The sequence below is a fragment of the Hipposideros armiger genome, unplaced genomic scaffold (genome assembly GCF_001890085.2).
Source record: "Hipposideros armiger isolate ML-2016 unplaced genomic scaffold, ASM189008v1 scaffold_84, whole genome shotgun sequence".
Taxonomy (NCBI): Eukaryota; Metazoa; Chordata; class Mammalia; order Chiroptera; family Hipposideridae; genus Hipposideros; species Hipposideros armiger.
In genome coordinates this window covers 2,582,889-2,592,872 of record NW_017731434.1, presented here as the reverse complement: position 1 = coordinate 2,592,872, position 9,984 = coordinate 2,582,889, and positions in this window count along the sequence as shown.

Sequence of the window (9,984 nt, the reverse complement as noted above, 5' to 3'; positions counted from 1 at the left end):
GCATTAGGAAGGTTGAGAACCGCTGTCCTAGACAAAGGTATAATAGATTGAACCAGGGAGTTCAAGCCATTACCCTAGAAAAAGTTTATTCATAGAGGTATTAACTTATTCCAAAGATAACTAATGCCTCGATTAGTTATGACTAATGGTCACGATCTAGCAGTAGGCTCTTGGAAAGAAGGAAACACATGTGAATCTCTGGATATTTTTTCAGGGATGAGAAAACTCTAGCCTTGAGTGCCACCAGTAGGATTGACATCAGAAAAAGAGAAGGTGAGATAACATGTGAGCAGAAAACAAGAAGGAGAAAGAAAGGAAAGTGCTAAGGGGAGAAATTAGAAAAACAGATATCAAGTGGCTGTGAGTGGTAATGCCATTCAAAATTTTTACTCATTGGCACTTGTGACAAAAATCAGCTACCTCCTCCAGTATTGCGTCATTAGAATAGTTAATTGTTAGGAATTTGTAAAGAAGGATGGAATCCAGTGTGTTAGTCACAGTTATAAGGGCTCTATTGTCTGAATTGTGGTGGACTCTTATTAAAATATGAAAATAAGCAGTACAGGATCTCAGGCAGGAACAGATGTGTAGAGTAATAAGTTGTCATCTCAAAATCACTTCCCTGGTCATTATACATAAAGGCCTTGATCTATACTCTCTTTCATGCACTTAACTCTGAATTGAAGCCAATTATAAGTAGGGAATTTACTTTCATGCTTTCTTTTAGTTTATTTTCACATCCTTTCTTCTAATCACTGCCTTTATTTGTTCTATTCTCATATGTTTGGTTGTCTAGTATCTTTCTCCACAGTAGGGGTGGGGTTGGAAGAGAGAGAGAGAGAGAGAGAGAGAGAGAGAGAGAGAGAGAGAGAGAGAGAGAGAGATTGATTTAGAATCTAAGTGACTGATTCTTCACTCAAATTGTCTTCTAAGTGAGGAATGTGTGCAACTCTTGTTTTGCCTGAAATATCTGGGCAGTAATTGGGGAGGTTCTATATTCACAGAACAATTGCTTAATGTAAGGAAAAGCAGGCGTTATGGAAAGAGCAGGCACTTTGGGGCCAGAGAGATAATGATTTGAATCTTGGGTCTGACATTCTGCTCTGTGACCTTGTCAATTTATGTAACCTCACCTGGGCCTTGGTTCTGTCACCTGCAAAATAGAGGCAGGATTACCTATTTCACAGAGCCATTGTGAAGAATAGATATGAACATTGTGAAAAGTTCCTCACCCCCGCCACAAAGTCATTTTCTTCTTTTCACTGCTTTGTATCTATAGGGTTATACAACTAGTCCAGCACTCCTTCCCCGAAGGCTGTTTCTACGTGGACACATCTACATGTGTATACACCAAAACACTTTATTGCCTTTCTCCTTGTTGTTACTTGTCCTCCTGTCCACTAGATCCAGATTCTGCTGCCACTCTTTAGTGGATGAAGCTTTGAGATTTCAAGCTGTCAGCTTCTTGGGCCACAGTTTGGGTCTGTCAACTTGGTTACAGGCCATGTAGTATGTAAATAATGACACCTCTTAAAGTATTTTTAATCCTTCATCTTGATGGATGCTTTTGTGTTTCACATTTGTCCTTTGAGGAAAGAGAAGGAAGCTAATAGCTCCTCTGGGTGACAGGGTAATTACACACAAAGATCTCCATTAGCACCACAAACTATGCTGAGATGTCTTGCTCAAGGACAGAGCTGTTCAAAATCCCAATCCTAGTCCTCACGGCACTAAGAGAAGGGAGGTGCACCTTTAATTACACTTAAACACTGGATTGTCGGGGAAGTGAAATACTTTTGCTGACTTAGCCAGTTTTAGAATTTCTCAAAAGTGGAGTCAGGAGAAAATGCCTTGGCCTCAGCAGCAGGCTAAGCAAAACCATTTTGATTGGCATGTGAAGCTGAATTCATGCTCAAGAAGTCATGTAGCTAGAGGAGGAGATTTGGTTCATGGTGTTGGTTCTGTTTTCCTTTCTTTTCTTTTCTTTTTATTTTTGTATTTTTTTATTGGGGAATTGGAGAAAGGGAGCAGTGCTGGGGAGTCAGGGGAAGGGGAACAGACAAGTTGCTGTCCTTTTTGCTCTTCAATCTAGCTGTGGAGGACGTTGCTTCACTGGCCCATGTTGGTATTATCATTGCGCTTTTCCCAGGTGAGGCAGATCAGTTGCCAGCCACTGGATGGCCGGCTGCTCACGGCAGCTCTTGGCGACTCACACCAGCTGCCGGCTGCTCACACTGGCTGCTGGCCACTCACGGTAGCTTATGGTAGCCCACTGCAGCAGGGGCTGCAGCCTACACCGTCGCCAGCGACTCACAGCAGCCCAGCTCCAGGTCGAGCTGTTGTTCACCATCTTAGCTGTAGAGGGCAGTGTCACTTGCCATCATGTGAGATCCGAACTGAGGCCCTGCTGCTCAGAGCTGGCGTCCCAAGTCAGCTCTTAACCAACGCACCACCTGGCCAGGCCTTGGTTCTGTTTTGTTGTTTCTTCTAAATCTAATCTGATTTCAGTGATATGATTTTCAGCCTGCTCCACAGTTGCTGAGAAGTAGGTTGGGTGTAAAACACCCCACAATAAGGCTCCATCCTGATTAATTGGATAAAGCATTGTAATGTAATAACAGCTAACATTTGTTGAGCACTTATTATGCACCAAGTACTTCATATGCATGAATTCGCTCAACAACCCTGTGAGGGAGGCAGTCTGTGTTTCTTGATTTTATAGATGAGTAAACTGACACACCAAATGATTGAATAACTTCTCCCGGGTTACATAGGGGCTGACTTGAAATTGAACCTAGGCAGACTAACCCTGTGCCTATGCCGTGAGCCACAATGTTGTATTGCCTAGCAGAGACTCATACAGTGAAGCCCAATAGACTCAGAGTCAGGAGATAGGGGCTTGAGTGCTGCAATGTGCTTGCTGCGTGCCCCCAGGCAAATCCCTTCCATCCTCCAATGTTTAGTTATAAAGAGGATAATACTGCTTTCCCAATCTCAGAGGACAGATAACTCTATAATTTATTAAGGATATATCATGTTCCAAATGCTTTATATACAGTTTAAATATTTCTTTCAAGTACCTGAAAGGTAGGAACAATTATCCCCAGCGTGTGGCTAGAATTTTTAAATAACATGCCCAAGACCTATTGAATCCAAAGCTATCTGGATGCAAAGTCTATACTTTTTCTAGGGTGTGTAAATTTAAAGTGTAAAGCTGAATACAAGACCCTGAAACTGAGAGGGTCACACTAGTCTGACTCACTTCACCAGTCCACTGGTTGTTCTGTCTCTCTGTCTCGCCATTGCTGTTCCTTTCCCTTGCCTCTTTTTTTATACCATTTAGTGATTGCTTACTACACGCCAGCAACTGTGCAATGTGCTTTCCCTCCTTTAATTATCAAAATAACCCTATAAAGTAGGATCTTAAAGCTCTTTTCTAGGTTGTTCTCTTGTGATTACAGTAAGGACAAAAGGAAAGAACAACTAGAGCAAGAAGTAACATTTTATTGAACTGTTACTATGTGCCAGGCAGTGTCCTAAGAATTGTAGGTAGGTACTACTATTCTTCCCTTTTCATAGATGAGAAAATGGAGGTACAGGGAGATTAATGCCAAGCCCAAGTCAGGCAGTCTGACTCCAGATCCGATAGCTTTAGCCACATTTCATTCTCACTGTGCCCCTTCAAGGTAGATAATTTAATTCTCTTCTGCAGATGAGGACACTGAAGCTCAGAGAAGTTGACTTAGGACACACATCTATTATGTATCAGAGCTGTGATTCAAACTGAGTTTCCCTGATTTCTACAGGCCGTAATTTTTGTATGTGTACCATGTTGTTTCACTTACTTGTCCTTCAGTTGAGGCCTGCATTACTTCCAGAATTTCAGCTTGAAAGGCACTCTGGGACACTCTGAAGTCACAGTTAAGTAAATTCTCTGAAGGTGACCCTAAGAGCCAGATGATGTTCCTTTGCCTTTGGCACCACCATCACTCTCTAATTTTGGAGGCAAAGGAAGCCGCGGCATAGAGCAGTCCAGTGGGTTTCAGGCTTAGATTAAGCGTATGATGTAGGACCCCAATTCCATCAGTACAAATGGTCCCTCAGACCTGAGGTTATGCCTTACATGAGGCCTGATCACCAGTGAGTGTGTGAGAGCTGCCTTAGCACATCCCTAAACAGAAGGGCTTTTCTTGCAGTTCATCCTATGATGCCTCAAACAGAATATCTTTCCAAATCAATCATGTACCCCCAAATACAGAGGCACTGATTTTATTTAGCTCACAGTTCTGTTGGTAATTTGGACAGGGTTCAGCGTGGTGGTCTTCTGGTCTGGATAAGGCTTGCCCATTTTCCTTGGCCCCTTCAAATGTCCAGGGCCTCGGCTGGGAGGGCTGGAGCCACCGGAAAGCAGCTTTAGCACTGGACCCAGTGGTAAGGACAAGCCCCTTGAGCCTGTCTTCCATGAAGCCACCAGATAAGTCAGAAAAAATAATTTCAAGTCCTTGTAAGTGAGATCCCTCTGCTCCCTCGGGCATGGGGTGGCATGGGGGATGAAGACTGTTATTTTTAGGGCTACTGCTGAGCTGAGAAGCAGGGCATGGAACTGGGGTGACTTAAAATGCCAGAAGTCCTCTGTTCTTACTGAAAACGAGCCATTTTTCTTTAATAAGTGCTATCAAAAAACCCAAAAAGTGCTTTCCAGATTGCTTCAAGCCTTTGGTTAATTTCCAGATTTCTGAAATAGTTGATTCTGAATGTTTTTGCCCAGCTTTCATTGCTTTCATGGAAGGGTGGAATTTGGATTTCTTGACTTTGACATTTTTGCTGATGTCAGCTCTCTAATTGATTTTCCTCTTGCTAAAGCATTGTGTTTCTCTGGTTCTTCCCATGCTTTGTAATTTTCTATTAAAGCTTAGACATTGTGAATTTTATAATATTTAGTGCTGGGTTTTGCTGTATTTCTTTTAATGTTGTTGGGCTTTGTTCTGGGATGTAGTTAAATTAGTTAGGATAAGTTTGACTCTTTCATGGCTTACTTTTAAACATTGTGAAGGCAGGTTCAGAGCAGTCTTTAATCAGGGGCTAATTGGCTGCCCTATTGATGTAGTGCCCTCTGAGGACAATATCTAGTGCCCTGTGTGTTAGGGGGGGTTTCCACTCTGGCTGGTTAGAACAGAGACTATTCCCAGCCCTGTGGGCGCTCCCTCCACACCCTTATTTCCATTCACACCCTTCCAGTACCTTTTCTTCAGATTTGGAATTCTTTTTTTCTTTTTTTTTATTTACATGCAGATCTAACAATGATTTGAGGGGACCCTGCTGCAGATCTCTAGAGTTGTGTCTTTGTGTAGCTCCCTCATCTTTCACAGTCTGTCCCACAAATTCTTGCCATTTGCCATCTCTGAATTATGAAGTATGTCTGCTTGGCTTAGCAAACCTGCTGAGATATTTGGCTTCTCTTTCCCTTTCCTGAACTAAGGCCTGGAAACTCATCCCAATCACTAAACTGGGAAGATTGTAGAACTCACTTTGTCCTTTTTTTTAACTTTCAGGCAGCACAATGATGTGCTGCCTGTTGTCCAATGACTGCAAACCAATGTTTCACCTTTTTTGTCTGGTTTACAAATTGTTTACAGTAGGATTGGTAATCCAGGCCCTGATACTCCATCATGGCCAGAAGTTAAACCATTCATAATAACTCCATATTTAACATAGATGCAAACAGCTTTTCATCTTACTGGTCCTTTGGTCACTTTTGGTCACATTTGATCTTTTGGTCATTTTTGCTTATATTCCACGCTTTCTTTCTGCTTGAATTTATTTTTACTTGGCAAAAATATATCCTGACAGAAAAGATTCTTGGTTGGTATGCCTTCTAAACTTTTGTGTGGCTAGAACTTTAGTCCTTCATTTGTTGGTCTGGAAAAAAAATCTATGTTCAAAATAGACATAGCTTAAAGACATTGCTTTATTCTTTTCCAAAATCCAGTGTTTCTTGGAAGATTTCTAACACTAATTTGTTGACACTCTTTTTATCTTTTTAGAGGTACTTAGAATTTTCTGTTTTTCTTAGAAATCAGAAATTTGTGTGTTTCATGAAACAAGACTCAATTGCTCTGATGGGAGGAGAATGCAGGAAAATATTTTAAAAATTTAGCATTATGAAGGAAAAACAACAACTGAAAAATGTGTTTCCCACAAAGATCTTTATGAATCCCACATAGTCTCTCTCTGATGCCTCAGGCTTGTTTTTGTCCCCAGTATTCCTGTCTGTGGCTTCCTTCATATTTTGAACTTCTTCATCCACTTAGCCAATGGCTCTTGCCTACTTTTTTTATTTAACTATAGTTGGTATACAATATTATATTAGTTATATTAGTTTCAGGTTTACAATATCGTGATTCAACATTTTTATACCTTATAATGTGGTCACCCCATTAATTCTAGTAATAATCTATCACCATGCAAACTTATCATAGTTTATTGACTATATTCTGGCCTACTTTTGTAGGATGTTTTGTGTCTTGTGAACCAACCTGTATTACTTGCTTAGTTAACAGTAATTTTTGCTGGGCATAGAAACATCATCTGAAAGTTTTATTCTTCTTATGAAAAATTAAATCTGAGCATTATCTGCTATAATATATAGGTGTTTACAGTTCAGCATACAACTGTTCTACAATTAGATATATCAACTTTGCAGCTAGGTCTAAAAGAAAACTGGTTCAGATAGAAACCCAAGTTCCAATATAGGGATGACATATACTTACTGGTAAATGTTATTGCTTAGGAAAATTAATTTGGGGTTCAAATAGGCACAAAGAATGATATTAGAGGTGATAATGTGTTAAAGGGAGCACTGCAATGCCCATTTTTATTTTGTGAATTGTTCTTAAATTACGTAATATCATCAAAATGGAAGCCAGCCTATGGAAGGGCACCGCTGTTGACTAAAAGCAGTTGAAACAGCTTTGCCTTTGTGTGTGTGTTTTTATCCTTCTATGTCTGCTGTTATACAACACAGAAATGGCTATTCCCTCCCCAAACATTAAGCAGAAAAGAGGAAAATAAGATAGGATACAATCTGGGGTAGATGCTTTTTGTAAGAATATGGTTTCTGAAATGCAAGTTTCAATATCATTCTACTATAGCATATTCTGACAGACGTTTGATAGATACATGGAAGATAAAAAGAGAGTAAGGTACCTCCTCTTGGCATTTGACATTGTGTACTATGAAGTATTCACTTAAATACTTTAATCAACAATATTTTTTGGTGTTCCTCTCTATGGCTATAGAACAAACTATTTTCAGTGCCAAGTATGTGTCTTTATAGCTGAAATTAATTTATTGTTTATTAGGGGTTTTGTTTCCTTAGGGGCTGTGGTCAAGTTGTGGAGTTCAACTGTACACTCTGGAAGGGGAAAAACTGCTGAAAGTGGTTGGAAGGATCAAATAAAAGAAGAAAGTATGTGAGAATACACAGTTAGGAGTTAACCTTAGAAAACTGTCTCCAAGTAAAATTGTCTCCCAATTTCTGGTGTCAATTTTGATATCTTCTCTAAGCAACTCCAACATATATGTGGACTCCCCGATGGGGTGTTTGGGTGGGTCCAGGAGTAGTGGATTGATGTCATTGGAATGCTGATGGTTGGGGCTCTCACTGGAACAAAGAAGCGAAGGCCTGGGATTACTCAATGCATAATTGTTCCGGCCTCTAATATTCTTGTGTTTCAAAATGGGGATGGCAGAAAGTGACAGTGGCAGGATGTTAGTTTAAAACAGCCCCTACCCATCCATGTTGAAATACTGGTAGAAAAGGAGAGCTCGTTTGAAAAGGAATGCTTTAAAATTTTTTTTCTTAAAGGTTAAAGTAGAAACAGGACATGTTGAAGGTACAGAAAGAAGGTAAATTTCCAAGATTTAGATGGAAAAAAAATGTTATCCAATGCAGAAAGTCCACTTGGGAATTAAGATCTTGAAAATATCTTCAGTAGACTACTGAGATATACTTGGGCAAGGCAGGAATCCTATACAACGTGGGTGCCTTGTAACAAATGCCTCATTACAGCCAGTATGAGCTCCTGACACAGAAGAAACAGCATGTGGTAGAGACGGAGAGCTTGCACGGTCTTGGCTCAAATCCAAATTGTTGTGGCGATCAATCAAGTTGGTGAAGAAACTTTGGACAGGCTGGATTCAAGGGAGTTTTAATTTTTCAAAAGGGAAGAAAAGCAATTTAAAAAATTTCTATCTTGAGAAAAAGAATTTAGGATAGCAGAAATAATTACTCTCACAAATGCCACTGGTTACATTCAAATGGGCACTTTTAGACATTGCTGGTGACAATTATAAACTCATACAATCCTCTTGAAAGCAATATGGCAATACAAGCAAGAACTGTAGAGATAGTCATAGTCCTTAACCCTGGAACCTCACCCTGGGGAATGTGTCCTTAGGGAATATTTCCACAGAAGCAAAACATCTATCTACTCACATATGCAGGAAAATGTTAATTATAACAACTTTATAATACCAACTACAAAAATGTCTCTGAGAAACAATTATATGTATAAAACAGTTGTGAAATCGTTTAGTAAATTATGGAACATTAAATCCATAGAATATTATTCAGCCATTAAAATTATAGTTATGAAGACCATGAATAACAAGGAAAAATATTTATACTACGATGTGTAAAAAAAGTGGAATTAAAACACTTTGTACATTAGGATTACAACTGTTTAACAGTTTGTGAGTGGAAATAAAATGTGCAAAACTTACTATAGTTAGTTTGGTGGACTTGTGGATCATTTATTTCCTTTTTTGAATTGTGTTTAATAAATGATAAATACATTTTAATAAAGTGCAGTGGATACAGTACTTATCAAGGGGGATAAAAATAGTAAATAATAGAGTAAAAGTGGCAAAAAGGATATATAAGGCAATGCTATGTGGTGCCTGTGGAAATTTTGTTGTTTTAGTTTAGCAGAGGAAAATCATTGTAAGTATGCATGATATAAGTGATCTTTTATACTAAAAATGGTTATACAGGTGATGGGAGTTCAATGGAGCTGGTCTAAGCCTTGGCGTTAACTGTACAGTTTTCTTTCCATGACTATCAATTACAGAGACAGAGTGTAAGCAGAACTGACAAAAGCACTAGCTTGTTAGAAACAGATTTGCTAACAAGTGACTACCATCCTCAGTGACTACCATCACTGCCCACTTCCATCAAAACTTACCCCATGTGTTTACTATATACAATTGAATATGTAATATATATGTATCTGTGTGTCTGTGTGTCTGTGTGTGTTTACCTTTACCTTTTAAAAATTATAAACTATTTTCTATATACAGAAAAATGTACAAAACCTATAAATTCAGTTTACTAAGTAACTATGAATTGAACACTGTAGAACCGCCATCTAGATTGGGACCTGGAATGTTACTAGTACCTTAGAGGCTCCCAATCACAGCCTCTTCTGTCACCCAGGATGGCAGCCATGGTCAGATGCATGACACTGATTTTCTGGAATAATCATTTGCTGGTTTTGCTTGCTTTTTCTATGGGACCCAGGTGGACAGAATTGTATTAGCCATAATTCTTGGTTCATGGCACACTGTTATAATTGGTGTGCAATAGACTATTTCCATTCCATTTCATAATAATATGATGAAAATTATGAATTCATCACCTAATCAAGAACTAGGACATTACCACTTACTTACAGCTTCCTAAGTGCTTCCCAGCTATTTAATTCCACTGTCTCCTTCCCAGTGGTAGCCAAGATCCCATATTGTGTATAATCTTTTCTTGCTCTTTTTAGAAATAGTTGTAATATCTTCATCTTTATCTTCAGACAATATATTTAATTTTGTCTGGTTTTGTGTTTACATGGATGGAATTATACCACATATATTCTTCAATGACTTGATTCTTTCACTAAAATTATGTTTGTAAGATTCATCCCTGTTTGTGTG